The 21388-nt window shown below is 33.4% G+C and overlaps 1 non-coding gene and 1 pseudogene across 1 annotated transcript; both read right to left on the reverse strand.

Annotated features, from left to right (window-relative positions):
• Positions 1-213: 213 nt before the first annotated feature.
• Positions 214-20621, reverse strand: LOC120162953 (annotated as a pseudogene).
• Positions 20622-20769: 148 nt separating this feature from the next.
• On the reverse strand, positions 20770-20842 carry TRNAA-CGC. The gene has a single exon. It is a non-coding gene; the product is annotated as a tRNA-Ala (tRNA).
• Positions 20843-21388: the final 546 nt, after the last annotated feature.

The raw sequence follows: 21388 nt of genomic DNA on the forward strand, positions 1-21388 counted from the left end.
ATAATCTTCAAGTTGAATGTCATCCATTTTTCAAATTAGCTTCTTTTGATTCTTTGAAGAGAACAAAAAGAAAAACAAGTAAAAGAGATTATGATAATAATCACTGGAGTGCTGTGTTTGCATGCAAATGCCCCAGAAATCATCGAAACATAACAAAAAAAGACAACATCTTCATATAAAAAATGAACAACTATTGTCAAGGTCAAACAGAAACACCACTCCAGGTTCAAGCTGCATGTAAAGCTAACTTTATGATAGTCAAGATCTGTCTTTAGAACCATACTGTCATTCACCAAGAAATAGAAAATGTCAATCAGGTGCAATACGCCACCTCATCGTTGAACCAAACAGCCGGCAAAACGAAAAAAAACATATTCAGTGAAGAACTGGAGGTGCGGAAAATTGAACCCACCGTGGTCGGGAAAGTTGATTGTTACTCCATTTTTGTATAAAACAAAAACGTATTTTTTAAAGTTTGGAGCTAGTCTTTGCATGGTGGTTATGATTATTGAGGATGTGAGAAATTGAACTCTAAGGAAACTGGTGGATTGGTAAACCTCACATTTTCTGGGCGGATGAAAAGGTTGTTCCTAAGAAATAAGAATCATGATGACAGTAACTACAAGGTAGGGTTTTAAAATCACGGTATCTTACACGTAAGGAAGAAGTGATCTTCAGCATAATTAAAGGATAACTCAGGATTGAGGTGAATTCACTGAGTCACTCGCTATTTCTACAAGATAATGCTGCCATGGTACAAGACAGTTAAGTTCGATAAGCTTAAGGAACAAAAACACCCATTGATAAATTATCTTCATCTGCCTGCTGTTTCCAGCACTTGTCACATTTGATCTGTCAAAATTTGCTCCATTAATTTCAGTGGGATCTTGAGATTTTCCGATCTGCAGTCCCAACAGCTGTGAATGATCAGCAGCATTTTTAGAGATGACAACACTCTGTATGCTCCATCATGTTGTTGGTTAGAAAATTACGTGTTGTTGGTTAGAAAATTACGTGTTGTTGGTTAGAAAATTACATGTTGTTGGTTAGAGAACGAAATGATTCTTAAGGTATTCCATTGTAGCAATAGGCTAAGGGTGTAGTTGTATGCTCCATTCATCTTCTAAGTTAACTCTTAACTTCACAAGAATAAATCATTCAAATTATGACATGGCAAGTTACATGACAATTCAGTGTATGTTTTACTGTGGTTGTCCAATTGACAAACTGTGATAAAATGAATCTCTTTGATTCAAAAAATATATATTTTAAAACACATCTAGCAACCTCAGAGATTAAGAGGAGGGTTATTCTCTTTAAATGTCGTAGCTTCAAGTAAATGCGTCTATAAGGTGTGTGCTAGCATTATCAATAGTTAAGAAATATAATAAATATATAATATTTTGTAACCTGTTTTTATCCGGGTCAAAAAAATATTATTAAATATTATTATTATTATTAAAACAAAATTACAATGTTTGCGGGCCTACAAAATAAAGACCCAATTACATCCAACTCAGTTACAACCCGATCCGGACCCGATTGCAGCAACTCATACTCATGTCATTTCTAGTTCTCACGTGAAGCACCACGCCTAAGCAACTTACACCAACATATTAGTGCAATTACATGCAGCACTCATTATTCCACTACTTATATTTAATAAGTTAGTGGGTATAGCATTAAAAGGAAAATGGGGAGCAAATGAAAGTGGGGTGGGGAATTATTATTTAATAATTGAATTTATATCTATAAAAGGGGAAGGATACGGGGGTGAGCGAGGAGGAAGGAATGGGAAAAAAAGAAAGGAAGGGGTTGTTTCTTGGTTAAAATACCAAGCAAAAATTTAATGCTTCATATAAGGAATATTGGTGAAGCTGACCCTCTTGGTTTGTATTATTTTAATTTGGTCATTAATGAAGTTTTCATTATTTTCATTTCGAGTTTATTAGTTATTGATAATTTCAATTGCGTCCTCACTTGCTTATATGAATAATTATGCTTATATTTGAGATCTAGCTATCTTATTTTAATTTATTCATGTTTTAGTATTGTACAATTTTTATCAATTCATTTTAGTTTTTTTTATTATTTGATTTTGATCATTTTATAATTACGGTGTGTATTTTATTTAAATCTAGAATATTGTTTTGTGAGTTATTTTCATTGTTAATGTATGTATTGTTTGATATTTAATTATTATCCTGGTTTGTTGTTTATTTTGTAGTTTAGAATTAAAAGTTATTATTAATATCCTTTAGCCTTCTTAATCACCATGTATGTGTAATTAATTTTATTTGTAATCTTATTTAAGGTTTCCATACTATCATTGGCGTTTTTTTTACATATATACGCATATTCGAATATATATATGACTTATATTATATAGATATATACATATTAATGTTTTATAGTTTGTATATAGTAATGTATTTTATACATTTTATTGCATATATGTGTTTGTTATATACACTTATTAACATTTATATATTTTTCTACGTATCGAGTAGTTATATACGTATATAATATATTCTCATTTTTATGATTATGTATATATTTATTTACCATATTTTGATCTTCATATACTCAAGTATGTATTATTTATAACTGATATTTTTAACAATCACATAATATTTATTTTACTTAATAATATGTTTAATATCACTTATCCGAATATATTCAAGAAAATGTATTTGCAAAACGGGCGTGGAAAGTATCACTTGATCAAAATGGTACAATTCGATATGACGTTTAATGAAATGGTAATATTCAATAAATGAATCATATTTTAACTTTATATTTAATTCATGATTTCCATCATTACGACAACGTGTAAGCGGCACAGTACCAATTTTGGGCGTTGTGGGGGTGTTAATCCTTCTCCACGCGTAACCGACTCCCGAACCCGTTTTAATTGAATCTTTGTAAATGCATACCCGCTTTTGTCTTAAAATATTTTTCTTAAATTTGTTTTTAAAAGACGTTTTTAGGTGTTCGACCTACCTAACCCAAAGGTTGATGGTGACTCTATCCAATTTAATTCAAAATCACCCATTTTCCAAAATTAAAAGTTGTAACTGTTTTTTTTTTTAAAAACAATTGTTCCACCTAAAAAATGGTTATGATAGCTTGGCGACTCCACTAGGGGATTTTTCTTAGAGAGTCAGGCTGTAAGTCGTTTACACATTGTCGTTGTGGTGGAAATTATGAGTTCAAGTCTTTAGTTAACTTATGATCATTTTATTGAAGTTTTTATTTGCTTCATTATTTTTATTGTCATACTGTCATTTGAATTTTTGTTTTCATGATCTGTTCAAGTTTTTGTCGAGAGGTTTCTTTTTTCTTTTGAGTCAAAGGGTTGAATGTTCCTCTTCACACACATCATGTGCATTTGCATGACATGAGCTCTAGACCCAAGCTTTGATCCAAATTAGTCGGGGTGAATGCTTTACTCTTGTAAGAATTTATTCTTCGTATGAGTTTTAGCAAATAACCCATGGGATACATACTTTATACCTTCGTAGGGATTTATTCCTCGTATGGGTATAAGGTAGTGAATCCCCTCGAATTGAACTTGTTCCGTTCGAAATCTGTAATGGGTGAGGATCGAAGGTTTGGCAACCCAAGGGGGCACTGACATCAAGGACAATTCGAGTACCTTTTTACTCATAGAGTCGAAACCATGCTTATAGTGAACCGTAGAATGGTCACCCTAGGTATAACTATATCGAACCTCTGTCCGTCAGTAGGTACCCATATTAAGTGTACACAAAGGAGGAGCGTTCTGAACCTTTCCTTTTTTGCTTTAAATTCTGTTGAATAACAGTATGTGAACTAGATACCATGGAGTTAGGATTAATTTCTTGAAAAATCATTTTGGGTAGATAGCATGTCCTGTAGGATTGTTATCTAATAAAAGTATGTTCAGGTAGATATCATGACGGGGTAGGTGTTATATTCATCTTTGAATAACATTTTTATCTGTATCGATTATCTTACATGTACTAACTAATTTCTTTTCTTTTGTTTATGTACACTAACTTATTTCTTTTGATTGTATCATTTTTTTGGCATTGCATTGCATCAACATAACATAATGCAAAAGTGTTGATTCGCAAGGGGATACTAAAGTGGAAATTTTGTACAAGAAGAGATAAAAAAATTCAATCAAGTAGTCGCATACACAAACATGAGCCGAGGGTTAAGAGAAGTCCAGAATACCATAATGATACTTGTTCGAATATCGTACAACATGAGATTGGATAGTTGATCCTTTGATCCAAGAAGTAATACAACAGTAGATTCTTATCTACAATCATGTCATAACTAGCCTTCAAGGAGTGACGTACTGACTTCAGTACCGCCGAAGCATTAATGGAGTTAGTTTACAGAGCATTGAGGGGCATCAGTTCCAAATATGAAGATCCAAGACAAAGCAGTGAGCTCGAAGATCGTGCAATATTCGAGGCTGAAATGACGATCTACTGATCCAAAGAGTAATTCAACAATAGATTTTTATCTATGATCATTTCATCGTTAACCATCAAGGAGTAATACACTTCATCACCATCGGGGCATTAACAGAGTAGGTTACAAAGCGCTTGAGGGGCATCATTTTGAAGGAAAAAGATTCAAGATGAAGAGGTGATCCACTTCAAACTCAACATTTAAGCGAAAGCATGTCTGTAAAATGGATTGTGTTCTAATTTGAAAGCTTTTATTTCTGGTGAAAATTATTCTACGATGTCCATCGTTAGGATGAACATTTTTGCATCTTTTCATTTGCATCTTTTCATTTGCATCTTTACATTTTGCATCTGCATTTCATTTTTAAGCATTTTCATAAAAAAACATGGAGCTAATTCATGAAGGATTTTATAAAGTGGTCATAACCACGTGACACCACATAGAAGCAAAAAGCTGAAATCAGTAAAGTGGAAACTTGTTCAGCTGGTTGTAAGATTGATCCTTCCAAGATGATCTGAACAAATAGTCCCCATATCCTGAGGGCTACAATATTGATCTCCTGTACAACGACCACATAGGAGGCTATAGACATTTCGCTGAAAATTATAAGGCACTAAAGCATAAGATCCAGAACCTGATGGATTCAGGGGCATAAACGATTGAAAAATGATGGTGGCATGGCATTTACCACATTGCAATGAGAGCATTGTTTGAACACGTTTTTGTTCTATCTTTTACACTTGCTTAATCTTTTAAGTGACTGAACTTATGCTACCTTCTAGGGTTGAATAATTGAGTAAATTTTAATCTTTAGTTCTTTGAATATCAAATAAATTAAAGATTCTTTTAACTCTTCAAGAATTATAGATTTTTGACATATGACAAAATCAGACATTTCTTATCCTGTCTAAAACCAAAAAATCCCTCGATTCTTTACCCATAATAATTCATGGATATACAAAGAGTCAAACTAATACCTTTGAGTCAATAAAGTCACACCATCGTCTTTTTAGACGTAAAACCAACATTTTTACCAATAAAACCTAAGGCATTGAGTACAATATGTTCACTTGAACATGAACCTTCATACCAAAAGATACAACTTAGGGGGCATCTCGCATCAATTTTCTAAAGTTGAGCCTAAACAATTGAGACATGCTGGGAGCAAGAAGCAGAAAGGAGAATGAATTCGAAATAACTCTATCATGCATTAATTACATTTTTTCACGTGAATAGATTTAATTATGAAAATCTATCCCCCTGGAGATACCACTTCTGCGAGGACTTTTGTGTATGAGATGATGAACAACTTTGTTTCATTTATCCATATATGAGCCTATATTATTTTTTTCTTCTGATTCAACCCTAACCAAGGATCACATTCCACACTGGGGGGCAAGGTGGAAGAAATCTGCTTACATGAGTGAAGAAATCAATCCAGAGGAGATACCAAAAGGTGAATCAAGTGCCAAGTGTGAAGATACAATCAGAACAAAAAGAGAAAACATAAATAATAAATTTGGGAATATAAGAAGACAGAAATGAGGTCAAAATAGGTACTTCGCTCTTACCAAAAACAAGAGGGGATCTCATAAGCCTTCTACGAGAATATAAAGATGTGTTTCCCTGGTCTTATCAGGACATGCCGAGATTGGATACTGACATTGTGGTGCATAAGCTGCCAATAAAACCAGAGTATAAGCCTGTTCAGCAAAAACTTCGAAGGATGAGACCATACATGCTATTAAAAATTAAGGAAGAAGTAAAGAAACAATTTTATGCTGGATTTTTACAGGTATCCAAATACCCTGAATGGGTAGCAAACATAGTGCCAGTCACAAAGAAAGATGGTAAAGTTCGGATGTGTGTAGATTATCGGTATCTCAACCGAACAAGTCCCAAAGATAATTTTCCACTTCCACATATTGAACATTGATTGACAATACATCTGGTCATGCTCTTTTCTCCTTCATGGATGGTTTTTCAGAGTACAATCAAATCAAAATGAACCCTGAAGATATGGAAAAGACAATATTTGTGACGATCTGGGGCATGTTTTATTACAAGGTGATGCCCTTTGGACTCAAGAATGTCGGGGCAACATATCTGTTGGGATTTTCAGAAGCTCGAATCGACAACCAGAATAATTTACAAAGAGGGGTCGGAACGGTTTTTGTGTTTAGGGAGTAAGGAGATTGAAAGATAGAGAATTGCACAGCGATTTATAGTGGTTCGACTTCTCAACCAAGTCTACATCCACTACCTTAGCTCCTCACTAAGGATTTTCCAACAAATTCACTAATTTGTTCTTTCTTTTTCAAGGACAAAGTGATAACCTTTAGAACTCACTAGTTTTTCATGGGCTAAACTAGAACTTTTCCCCTAGCTTTTCACGGGCTAAGCTAGAACCTAAACCCCTTAACAATGAAAGGAAATATAAACAAGAAAACATCTCTAAGGTAGGTGTTTACAAGAATTAAGCTCACAAGAACAAAATATTTACAAGAAAAAAATGAAATAAGATTGAAAAGCTCTTCTCTTGTGTTCGATTGCTTGGATAGTTGTTCTCTTGCTTCTTCAAGTGTCCTTAGCTTGTATTTATAGCTTGAAATGAGTTTGAAGTGTTATATAGACGTTGGGGATATTTTGGAGCCGTTTGGGGATGATTTTTTTGCTCCAAAAGGTTGCCCATAACAGGGTGTATAGGTACACTATCAAGGTGTATCAATACCCCTTCATAAAATTCAAATTTTATAACCGTTGGAATATGTGAACAATGAGTGTATCGGTACACTATAGCAGGGTATCGATACCCCTGTAGCATTCTGGAATTTTTGAGCATCGGTATTGTTCATTACTTTTCACACAGTATCGGTATTGTTCATACATTATCGATACTATTCATAAAAACATTTTTGTGCTCAATTCCAAATTAAATGGACTTTGAATTATTTTTGTAAACTTTGAAAACTTTGAATAAATTCAATTCAAGTCCAAAAATATTTTTCCATAAATTGTTATATCGAAACATAATTCAACGATCTCACCCTTTTTGATATAACAAAACATTTGAATTTTTTTTGGCAAAACCTCCCCTTAATAAAATGTTTAATGAAAAACATACCAATTGTTAACAAAATGATATCAATTGTTAAAAAGATACCAATTGTTACCAATTGTTGGAAAATATATGAAAATGTTAAGCTCCCCTTTTTTATTAAGAAATTTAATTTTTCAAATCAAACTTCTCCCCCTTTTTGTTATATCAAAAATATTTCAATCTTTGAAGTTCTAAAATAACATTGGAGAGTAAGTGATAAATTTGACATTTAAAATTTATTTGAAAAATCAAAAGCTCCCCTTCAATAAATTCATTTTAAACAAAATTTAGCTTTAAGAACTTGACACTTAAACAAAATTGAATTTCAACAAAGAATAACAAACATGTTAGTAGTACATGAAATTCAATGTATCCAAGTCTAAAATACTTTATGCAATACAAATAGTTGAAATTAAGTACATATGCATAAAGTTTTATAAAAATGTTATGCATTTGAAAAAAAATTGATATCAATTGTTAGAGAGATATCATTTTCATTTAAACCATATGCATAAACATTTAAATTTAGGTCAAAAATTTAAAATTAATAAAATCAAAGTATTTGAAAAGTTGATATCATTTGTTAGAGAGATATCATTTGCATTTAAAACCAATTTGACCAAAATGTTTAGACTAAAAATTTTGAAAAATCATTAAAACTTTAAAATGTTCATCATAAACATCTTTTCAACATACATGAGATTAAAACAATAATGCATAATCATTTAAAACCAAAAACTCATGCATGCTTAAAATCAAATGAGCAACCAAATAACCAAAATTAAAAACATTAACCTTAGAGGTTACCTATTCCTTTTCATGTATGGCTAGAGTATCTTGAATATCATTACTTTGATTACCATTGCTCCCACACACCTACAAGAGACATTTAAGTAGATTTTGGTATCCAAATTGCTTTGGATCCTTGAATGTTAGTTTTAATGTCCCTTGTTCCTTTCAGAACCAATACTTGCCTAATTTTAAAATGTTTTCCTTTCTTCAAAGGACAAGTATGTTCCTTATGACCATGATAATGGCAATGTGAGCATTTTACCATTTTTAAACATAATAAGTTGTTTTTAGAAATTAATTCTTTTTCTTTTGTTAAGCTTTCAAGCTGAACTCCTAACTCAAAATTTTTCTTTTCTAAATCATTTATTTTGATTTTTGAAAGCTCTAAATCATTTTTCAAAATTTCATTTTGATTTTCAAGATCAACTATTGCTTTCAAAATCGATTTATTTTCAATTTTGAGTTTTGAAATTAATTTCGTATATTTGGAATTCATGGTCTCAAATCCCAAATACAACCTATTATAAGCATCTTGTATCTCGTCAAAAGTAAATGTATTAAATTTATTTGAGTTAGAAGATACCTCGAAATCTTCATGAGTAGCCATTAGGCATAGGTTGAGTACTTCATCATCATTGGAGTCATCTTCATCACTCCAAGCTGCCACATATGCCTTCTTCTTGGAAGATCCCTTCTTTCTTAGAAGGGGACAATCATACTTGACATGTTCCATTCTTTGACAATTAAAGCACATCGGGGGACTCTTCTTCTTGGTTGATTCATGCTTTACTTCCTTGGAAGTCATGAATCTCTTTAACTCTTTTAAGAGCTTGACCATCTCATCTTCTTATTCATCATTGTCTTCATCCACCTCATCACTTGAATCTTGATAGCTTTCATTGGTGGATTTGAAGGCAATGCCTACCTCCTTCTTCTTCTTGTTTTTATTCTCTTCATATTGTTCTTCTTCCTTCAACATCATCTCATGAGTGAGAAAGGAACCAATTAGCTAGTCGAGAATGAGAGACTTTATGTCTCTAGCTTCGATAATGGCGGTCTTCTTCGATTGCCACAAACTTGGAAGATAGTAGATCATCTTCCTTACAAGCTTATCATTAGGGATTATTTCTCCGAATCCCTTGAGACTGTTGACAATCATGGTAAATCTATCCGTCATAGCTTTGATGTCTTCATCGGGTTTCATCTTGAAGTTCTCATAGCTATGGTTGAGAAGACTTTTCTTTAATTCCCTCACTTCGTCGGTTCCTTCATGAGTGACTTGGAGCTTGTCCCAAATCTCTTTGGCACTAGAACAAGATGAGATTCTACCATATTCATTTGGGCCTAAAGCACACAAGAGAATATGTATAGCCTTAGAATTAAGCTGAAACCTTTTCTGCTCTTCTTTGCTCCAATCGTCGTACTTGCCAGGTGGAGAAGAGTAACAGTTCATGATTGAGTTCCAAGCTCCTAGATCATAGACTTGAATAAAGTACATCATCTTATTCTTCCAATGAATATAATTTGCTCCATAGAAGAAGAGTGAATTGTTGAGTGGTCGCGAATCCATAATAGATATATCTTCAAGGCAATAAGCACCGGAAGTTGAAGCCATTTCTTTATCGGTTGCATCGGGAATTGGTAGAGCTTATTCAAGGATCGTCTCAAGGATGTTAAGCCTTCTAACGAGTTAGGCTCTGATACCAATTGTTGGGATTTTCAAAAGCTCAACTCGACAACAGAACAATTTGCAAAGAGGGGTTAGAACAGTTTTTGTATTTAGGGAGTAAGGAGATTGAAAGATAGAGAATTGCACAGTGATTTATAGTGGTTCAACTTCTCAATCAAGTCTACATGCACTACCTTAGCTCCTCACCAAGGATTTTCCAACAAATTCACTAATTTGTTCTTTCTTTTTCAAGGACAAAGAGATAACCTTTAGAACTCATTAGTTTTTCACGGGCTAAACTAGAACCTTTCCCCTAGCTTTTCACGGGCTAAGCTAGAACCAAAACCCCTTAACAATGAAAGGAAATGTAAACAAGAAAACCTCTCTAAGGTAGGTGTTTACAAGAATTAAGGTAACAAGAACAAAATATTTACAAGAGAAAGATGAAATAAGATTGAAAAGCTCTTCTCTTGTGTTTGATTGCTTGGATAGTTGTTCTCTTGCTTATTCAAGTGTCATTAGCTTGTATTTATAGCTTGAAATGAGTTTGAAGTCTTATATAGCCGTTGGGGATGTTTTGGAGCCGTTTGGAGATGATTTTTCTGCTCCAAAAGGCTGTCCATAACAGGGTGTATCGGTACACTATCAAGGTGTATCGATACTCCTTCGTAAAATTCAAATTTTATAACCGTTGGGCTGTGTGAACAGTGAGTGTATCGGTACACTGTAACATGGTATTGATACCCTTGTAGCATTTTGGAATTTTTTAGCATCGATACTATTCATTACTGTTCACACAGTATTGGTACTATTCATACATTATCGATACTATTCATACATACAATACTATTCATAAAAACATTTTTGTGCTCAATTCTAAATTAAATGGACTTTGAATTATTTTTTTAAACTTTGAATAAATTCAATTCAAGTCCAAAAATATTTTGCCATAAATTGTTATATCGAAACATAATTCAACAATATCAAAGGGTCATGGTTACTTTGTTCTATGACTTGATGCATAAAGAAATAGAAGTATACGTGGATGATATGATTTCCAATTCACAAACCGAAGAAGAACATGTGAAGGTCCTAAGGAAGCTATTTTTAAGATTGAGAAAATACTAGCTCAAACTTAATCCAACCAAGTGCACTTTCGGAGCTACTTCAGGAAAATTATTGGGATTTTTAGTCAGTGAAAATGGGATAGAGATTGATCATGATAAAGTCAAAGCAATCTTGGAATTACCAACCCCTAGAACGTAAAAAGAAGTACGAGGATTTTTTAGGAGGTTAAATTATATTGCCAGATTCATCTCTCAGTTAACTGAGAAGTGTGATCCAGTCTTACGATTATTGAGAAAGAAAAACCCAAGAGAATGGGATGATAATTACCAAGAATATTTTGATAAAATTAAGAGTTACTTGACTAATGCTCCGGTTTTAATGCCACCAATCCCAAACAAACCATTGATCTTATACTTGACTATCTTTGAGAAGTCAATGGGATGTGTACTGGCCCAGCATGGTGAAACAGGAAGAAGAGAACGAGCTATTTTCTATCTCAGTAAGAAATTCACTGATTTTGAGAGTAGGTATTCCTCGATTGAAAAGTTGTGTTGTGCTTTGGTATGAACTACTAAGAGACTAAGACAATATTTGTTGTACTACACAACCTGGTTAATATCAAGATTAGATCAATTAAAATAACTAATGGAATCAACTGCTTTAACCGAAAGAATGGCAAGATGAAAAAATGTTGTTGTCCGAGTTTGACATATTCTATATAAATTAGAAAGCAGTAAAAGGAGGTATTATTGTTGATTTCCTGTCAAGCAGAGCATTAGAAGACTATGAGCCAGTAAAATTTGATTTTCCAAATGAGGACTTAATAAGTATATTTGTAGTAGAAGAAGATGCTCCGAATAATGAAGCCTGAAAAATGAACTTTGATGGTGCCTCGAATGCTATGGGATATGGAATTGGGGAAATACTAGTTTCACTAGAAGGAGGTCATTATCCTTTTACTAGTAGGCTCGCATTTGAATGCACAAACAACATGGCAGAATATGAAGCATGTATCCTGGGTATTCAAGCAGCAACTGAGCGTAAAATTAAAATCTTGGAAGTATTTGGTGATTCTACTTTGGTTATTTATCAACTTCGAGGGGAATGGATGACTCGAGACTCCAAATTGATAGAATACAAGGACTTGGTGATGAATTTGATCAAGGAGTTTGAAGAAATTTCTTTCATTTATCTTTCTCGTGAAGAAAATCAAATGGATGATGCTCTGGCTACGTTAGCAGCCATGTTTAAGGCTGATGATCAGTCTCGAATGATGCCTATTCGAATAAGTATAAGAGAAATGCAAGTTCATTGCTGTAACATTGAGGAAGAAGAGGGAAACAATCTCCCATGATATTACGATATTTTACAGTATGTGAAGTATCAAGCTTATCTAGCTGAGGCAACTGAGAATGACAAACGAACTTTAAGAAGATTGGCAATGAAGTATGTTCTCGATGGAGACATTTTGTACAAAAAAACAAAGATTAGGTTCTTTTGAGATGTGTGGATAAAATTGAGGCCAAGAAAGTACTTGAAGAAGTCCATGAAGGGGTTTGTGGAACACATGCAAACAGATTCACAATGTTTAGACAGATCATGAGGTTTGGTTATTACTGGTCTACTATGGAAGGAGATTGCATCAGATTTGCTCGAAGATGTCATAAATGCCAGATCTATGATAACCAAATACATGTTCCTCCTTCACCACTCCATATAATGAATGCACATTGGCCATTTTCAATGTGGGGTATCGATCTCATTGGAGCAATTTCACCGAAGGCTTCATTAACATCATTTTATCTTAGTGGCCATCGATTACTTCACCAAGTGGGTTAAAGCTGCCTCTTATGCTAATGTCACAAAAAGAGCAATTTGTAGATTCTTAAGAAAGGAAATCATTTACAGATATGGAATACCAGAAAGGATCATTACAGATAATCTGTTGAATCTGAACAATGATTTAATGAATGAAGTCTGCATAAAGTTGAAGATCAAACATCATAATTCGGCTCCTTATCACCCGAAAATGAATAGTACAGTAGAGCCAGCGAATAAAAACATCAAGAAGATCATCACAAAAGCAACTGAAATATATAGAGACTGGTATGAGAAATTACCTTTTATGTTGCTTGCTTATCGCATATCCGTTCGTACATCTACTGGGGCAATACCAATTTCTTTGGTATATGGGATGAAAGCAGTTTTACCTGTTGAAGTAGAAATTCATTCTTTGAGAATATTGATGGAATTGAAACTTGATGAAGCTAATTGGATACAAAGTAGATTTGATCAATTGAATTTGATTGAATAAAAAAAACTGAGAGCTATTTATCATGGCCAAATGTACCAGAGAAGAATGATGTGAGCTCATGACAAGAAGGTCAGACCTCGAGAATTTCATTAAGGTGATTTAGTGCTGAAAAAGATCATCCCTATGCAAAAAGACTTTCAAGAGAAGTGGATGCTAAACTGAAAAGATCCTTATGTTGTAAAAAAAGGCCTTTTCAGGAGGAGCTTTGGTTTTGACTAAAATGGATGGAGAAGATTTGCCTAATCCTGTGAATTCTGACTCAGTCAAGCGATATTACACTTGAAGAAGAACAAAAAGAAGAAGTAAAGAAAAAGGGATGAGAATAAACTCAAATGATACATCAAACTTCAAACCATGAGATTGATCAAGCGCAATCATTCCAGAACCACTTCACTCGAAGATCATGGAGCAGATTCAAGTCGAGCAATACAAGATTGAAAGCATCAGAAGAAATTGATCCTTGGTTCAATACCCTGAAACACTTGTTTGAGCCTATTTATCCCTTTATTTCATAACCATGAACCATGCCTACATTACGTACCTTAAAAAGTCTCTTCTAATCATACATAAAATTCTAGACAGAATAGACTATCTTCAAATTTCATTCCGCCCATCAGGATTAATCTTTATTTGCAAAAGGTTTTCTAAAATCTTTAATGCATGATAGAGAAAAATAATAAAGGAGGGTTCAAGATGTAAATTTTAATGACGTTTTGAAATCAAAGGAAGATTCGAGTTGAACACCTAAAAATGCGACTCGAATATAAAAATGGTGCAACTGAGGCAATCGTACAAATTCCTTGACAATATCCAAGTATAACCATGAGAGTTGGGAGTCAGAGAACACTTCCAGTAGAGGAGCGTACAAGCTACCCCATCAAATCAGTGAGCATCAAAGAAACAAGAATGCCAAACCATTAACCAAAAACAACCTGAGACATTTTACCCTTTCCTTACTTAACCATTTCCCAAAGATAGTTTTGATCTTGACACTTGTCAAAATAACTATAATTTATTAAAGGATTAACAGTGGAATTAATTCTTTGATATTCAATGAACTCATGTTTTATGATTTGTCAATGATGAAACATAGAAAGGGGCAATATTTTCAAAATCTTTGATTAAATATTTTTCAAAACTCTTCTAATTGGTATTTTCAGATCTTGAAAATAAAAGAAGAAGAAAAACACTTCAAACAAGATAGTCTCTCTAGAATGTATCTTGGTATTTGACATGTGGCTCTCAAACAAAAAGCTCATGATAAGAATCAATGATGAAACAATAGATGAGGAACAACGATGGCATCTTTGAAGATTCAACATCAAATGTTGGAGCATCTTTGAAGATTCAACATCAAATGTTGGAGCATCTTTGGAGATTCAACATCAAATATTGGGGCATCTTTGGGGATTCAACATTCTAATACGAATTATCAGATATTCAGAAGGCATTTCTTCCATCAGTAAGAAAAAGCAGACTCTTGATCATCTTTGAGATTGTTTCTTTTGAAATAAACTATTGTCTCGTTAGAGATAATTTTCTTAAAAAACAAAATTTTGTCTATTTTAAGACAATTTCTTTGGAACAAAAATCTTTGAGTTTGTTTCTTTGGAAACAAAATTTTGTCTCTTTTGAGACAACTTATTTTGAAGCATCATCTCTGAGTAGGTTTCTTTTGAAACCAAAATCCTTAGATGGCCAAGATTCATCATAGAATGAACAGTGTCATCCTCGATCAGATCTCTTCATCACGTAGGAACTGTATCAACCCAGATAACCAGCCGTCCTCATCACGTAGGAACCGTGTTATCACCCTAAGATGGCATGTCGTCCTCATCACATAGGAACCATGTCATCACCCGACTAGATCTTTTCATTATGTAGGAGCTATGTCAACCCAGATAACATGTCGTCCTCATCACGTAGGAACCGTGTCATCACCCGACCAGATCTCTTCATTATGTAGGAACTGTGTCAACCCAGATAACTAGAACTCTTCATCACGTATGAGTCGTGTTATCACCCTTCCTAAAGATGGCCAAGAACTCTTCATCACGTATGCGCAGTGTCATTCCCTGACTAGATCTCCTTATTATGTAGAAGTCTTGTCACCCTTAGACGACTCGAACTCTTCATCACGTATGAGTAGTGTCGTCTCCCAAATCAAACAACAAATCTCAAAACCAAAAAAAGAGAACCGAACAAAAACTGGTTGTCTTTTTCATCTTTTCCCTATTCTTGTTAACACAAGAATGTAAAGAGGGGCAACTGCAGACACCGTTTTTGTCCGAGTCAAAAAAATATTATTAAATATAATAATAATAATAATTATTATTATTAAAACAAAATTATAATGTTTGCAGGTCCACAAAATAAAGACCCAGTTACATCCAACTCGGTTACAACCCGACCCAGACCCGGTTGTAGCAACCCATACTCGTGCCATTTCTAGTTTCCACGTGAAGCACCACGCCTGAGCAACTTACACCAACATATTAGTGCAATTACATGCAACACTCATTATTCCACTACCTATATTTAATAAGGTAGTGGGTATAGCATTAAAAGGAAAATGGGGAGCAAATGAAAGTGGGGTGGGGGAATTATTATTTAATAATTGTAATTTATATCTATAAAAGGGGAAGGATATGGGGTGAGCGAGGAGGAAGGAAGGGAAAAAAAAGAAAGGAGGGGGTTCTTATGCAGGTTTCTTGGTTAAAAAAAGCAAAAATTTAATGCTTCATATATGGAATATTGGTGAAGCAGACCCTCTTGGTTTGTATTATTTTAATTTGGTCTTAATGAAGTTTTCATTATTTTCATTTCGAGTCTATTAGTTATTGATAATTTCAATTGCGTCCTCACTTGCTTATATGAATAATTATGCTTATATTTGAGGTCTAGCTATCTTATTTTAATTTATTCATGTTTTAGTATTGTACGTTTTTTTATCAATTCATTTTAGTTTTTTTATTATTTGATTTTGATCATTTTATAATTACGGTGTGTATTTTATTTAAATCTAGAATATTGTTTTGTGAGTTATTTTCATTGTTAATGTATATATTGTTTGATATTTAATTATTATCCTGGTTTTCTGTTTATTTTGTAGTATAGAATTAAAAGTTATTATTAATATCCTTTAGCCTTCTTAATCACCATGTATGTGTAATTAATTTTATTTGTAATCTTGTTTAAGGTTTCCATATTATTTGAATTTTTGTAAATGCAGACCAGCTTTTTTCTTAAAAATAATTTTTCTTAAAATTGTTTTTAAAAGACGTTTTTAGGTATTCGACCTACCTAACCCAAAGGTTGATGGTGACTCTATCCAATTTAATTCAAAATCACCCATTTTCCAAAATTAAAAGTTGTAACTGTTTTTTTTAAAACAATAAACAATTGTTCCACCTAAAAAAATGGTTATGACACAGTGCACACTATTTCAAAAAAAAAAAAGTATTTTGAGTACCCAAAGGCCAAGTCGAGTACTAAGGCAAAAGCCAATCTAAGAGAATTAAAAGCTTGCTATAGTGAAAACACAATCACTCAGGGATTTTGCACTTAAGGTGATATTTTTTACACGGTCTTAGTTAAGTGAGCTTAAGAAACTTGAACAAATTCTCGTATCTTAGAGGATGGGTGACAACTTAGACATGAAGACAATCTCGTAATCCGACAAGGCACTAAGCAATTAAATTTATCATGACAATATTAAAATTTATGTATTCATACATTGTTTGAGGTCAATCAGTGGCTCAAATTTGGAAATGTGTTAACTTTCGAAAAGAGTTATATGTCATACTTTTAGAATTCGAAACCCCTTATGATTGAATTTTGATCTGGTTAGGTTCATGAAACGTATAGATTTTGGGGATGGTGCTTTCACATTTCAAGCAGATTGCTTAGAAAAAAAATTTGAAATGGTCATTTCAGATTATGGAATTGAGATTTCGTCTTACTTCACTGATTTACAGAGGCTTGCTTATTTGGATGCGGCAGTGATTGCTGGATTGAAGCCATTGAAATTGTTGCATCGGGTTCAGTTTATACTGTCTGTGGCTATTGGTCACTGTGACACATAGGTCTGTGTTGCATCATTTGAGTCTGGACAAATGAAAATCATTTCTAATGAGCTTGGGTTTATTCACTTTGCTAGAGAATGATGAGTAAACCAACATAGTCCAGTTTTAGGTTCATCAGACAGTTGACGATAAGATCGGAAGATGAAGAAGTCGAAGTGCACATCATCAATTGGGGGAGACTAAGGCATTTTTCGGTGAAACAGAGGCCGAAATCACATTCAGGGGGTCAAAAAGGTGTAGGTTGTAAAATTTGGGCTTCATCGGCCGACGGTGCGACGACCAACGACTATAAACGCGACGGCTGGCGAGCCCGTCCGTTAAAATTTTAATGGTAAATGTACTAAAATGAAACAAAAACTAAACGTTAGATATGATTTTAAAAAAATTTAAAAATTTAAGTATTAAAACCAACCAAAATTAATAACATAAGTACTAAACATGTAATTTACTCTATTATGTTTTAGGGTAACACTGCATTTCATCATCCAACTACTACCTAATATTTATTTTGATCATTAAATTAGAAAGAGAAGGAGGGAAAATAAGTCTAGAACCAAGATCTAAGAGAATATAAGAAATATAGATGAATAATTTGACCACCCAATCAAATATATTCTCCTTTTATTCTCATAATTTGATTGACCGTGACTAAATAGTTTTTCCTTTTATCCTCAATTCTCATAATTTGATTGACTGTGACAAAGTAATTTTTTTTACTAATATAATATAATATAATACATAATCACTTTTTATATGTACACATATCTAATCAATATTACAATCTAAATACACGTGAACTTTTATAAATTAATATTCGATAAATTAATAATCTGTCTCAATTTGAGTCCCATGTTTAAATAAATAATTTCAGTATATTAATAAGATAATTTTTCAGAAGATCCTTATATAAATTTATGATCCTTGGAGTATTATAAATTAATAATTATATAAAATTAAAAATATAACTGTATTTAAATTAATAATTCTATAAAATTACAAATATAACTATGACAATAAAATATGTTAAGAGGTATTTTTCAACATTATATCAATAAAAAACAAACAAACCTTAATCAAATGAAAAACAGGTAAAAGTGAAAATGATATGATAATAATCACTGGAATGCTTTGTTTGCATGCAAAAGCACCAGCACGCACACAAGACAAAAAAAACACCATAATCTTATAAAAAATGAACAACTATTGTCAAGGTCGAAAAGAAACACAATCACCACTCGAGTTTCAAGCTGCATGTAAAGCTAACTTCAAGATCTTTAGAACCATACCGTCCTAACAAAACATCCAAAAATCTAATAATAGTAAAAGCATAATTTCCTGCCTCAAGACATGCATCTACTTGATCTTCTTCTTTGGCCTCAACTGCCATTCACCAAGAAAAAGAAAATGTCAGTCAGGTGCATAGCAAGACCACAAACTCAAATGAGGTTTACAAAAATGTCCTTTAGAGTAGCTGCTCGTGCGAACGGAACAATGGGATGGGCATAGATGGTTTACCTGGTTGCTGTGTCCACACTTCTTTTTCCTGCAGTTTACAGCACGGGGGTGCAGACGAGCATAACACCTATAGCAAAGATACCCCGTTCTTCGGTAAATTTTCACTATGGATGTGACAATCAGACAAGATTTCCGTACAAAAAGCATGCCATTTGATAATGTAATATTTCTATGTGGCAATAAGATATTCTTCACCCTCATCAAAACCAAGATTTTTCAAAAATTAATTAGATATCTAAAATTATATATTTATATGTTAAATTAAATTAGAATTTAAAAATATTTATTACATTTTTTCTAACTTAAATTTATGCATTATAGAACAAACTATTAAAACTATATTAAGTTATTTACCCTTTCAATTCCGTATTCTATTGTATATGGTATTGAATGAAGAATCTCTTTGCTTTCAATGAATTAAACATATGTACTAGTTTAAATTATTTAATTCCATCCCAAGAGAGGAAACTAAAAAGAAATTATTGAAGTTATAAAAGGAGATTAAGATAGCAAATATAGTATGTAGCACTATGCAGGCATGGGAATAATAACAAATCAGGTCAGTTTGCAAGAAATTTTAATAAAAAGATCATTTCCTAAATAAATGGATCTTGTTATTATCGCTAAAACTAAACGTCAAAATGAACCACTGGAGCAACAATTCATTTCAAATGAACTTCGTAAACTAAGATTACTAAACAATTAACATTATGGGCAACATGATAATGCAGACATACTTGCGGCAGATCATCTTGTCCTGATTGTATTTCCTAGCCAATGCCATCAAAGAAGGCTAGATAATGCCACCACGAAGCCTCAGAACCAGATGCAAGGTTGACTCTACACAAAAATGGAGAGAACAAAAATTAGGGGGAGAGCATAGTTCAAGCTTTCAAGTCAACATCCCAATTTCCACCCTAATTTCAGTACTTCAAAGAACAAAAATGGAGATAACATGAGACCATTTTCTTCTCATCACAGAGACCCAACAAAATTATCTAAATAATGTTAAATAAAGTTAAAGCTATACAAAACCTAACATATTTAGTTCTAATGAGTGCAATAAATTCATATTCGGCTACTTCTATCACTTTATCAATAGGTAAACATTACCTAAACATATCCACGCCTTCGATTCACAGTTCAATGCGGAACATAATAAATCAAAATACTTTTAACATCTTCTGTCTGTGTCAATTTTTTTCGAGAATCAAATTAGAGGCCATAACAACCAATATTTACCTTTCTGAATATTGTAGTCAGCAAGAGTACGGCCATCCTCAAGCTGCTTTCCGGCGAAGATCAACCTCTGCTGGTCTGGAGGGATACCTGATAAAAATTTAACCGGAAAATATAAGCCGTCAAATCCACGAATAAAATCGAAAACAAATTACATTCCTAAAGTGGGTAGGGAGAAAAATTAGAAGAAAAGGAGATCAGCAATACCTTCTTTATCCTGAATTTTAGCCTTCACATTGTCAATGGTATCACTGGATTCAACCTCTAGGATTATGGTCTTCCCCGTCAGGGTTTTCACGAAGATCTGCATTTTCACAACTTCGCGTCTCTCTTTATTTCAGCCAAGCCTTCCAGTTTAAGTTATTATATACGTGGGTTTATTGCAGATTAGGGCTTTTGGGTGTATGTTTGTTTATAGGGTTATTATAGTCTCTCCTCCACATCGTGTTGTAAAAGCCACCTCACCGTTAGACCAAACAGAAGGCAAAACGAAAAAAAAAAGGAATACTTTAAAAGGTACTGGAGATGCGGGGAATCGAACCCCGTGCCTCTCGCATGCGAAGCGAGCGCTCTACCATATGAGCTACATCCCCGGGTTGGTTTTCCCCTGTTACATTATATTTATATAAAATAAAACTTATTTTTTTGGTCTGGAGCTAGGCTTTGCATGGTTGTTATGATAATTGAGGATATGAGAAATTGAACTCTCATGAAACTGGTGGATTGGTCAACCTCACATTTCCTGGGCGGATAAAAGGGTTGTTCCTAAGGATCATGATGACAGTAACTAGAAGGTAGCGTTTGATGGGTTTCTGTCGAAGGTATAACCAAAGAAGTATGATCTTTGTAGTTTATTGTTTTATCACTGAAACCATGCTTAATCTGTTCGGAGTTTATTGTTACTAAGTTGAATGGATATGCAAAGGCTTTTAGTCGTAAAGTGGGGGCTTCGTAGGTTAAGTTTGTGCTAGATTGTAATGTGTTTGTCTGCAGTTGCAGTTTCCTTCTGTTTTTGGCCATAAAAAAGGAAAACCTTTTTAGTTGCAGTTTTCTTCTTTGAATTTTTAAATCTTTTATTCTGAAGTTTGCACCCGATATGATGTCATTTCTAATGTAGAATTTAGCATTTCATACTCAGT

The sequence above is a fragment of the Hibiscus syriacus genome, unplaced genomic scaffold (genome assembly GCF_006381635.1).
Source record: "Hibiscus syriacus cultivar Baekdansim isolate YM2019G1 unplaced genomic scaffold, ASM638163v2 tig00111427_pilon, whole genome shotgun sequence".
NCBI classification, from domain to species: Eukaryota; Viridiplantae; Streptophyta; class Magnoliopsida; order Malvales; family Malvaceae; genus Hibiscus; species Hibiscus syriacus.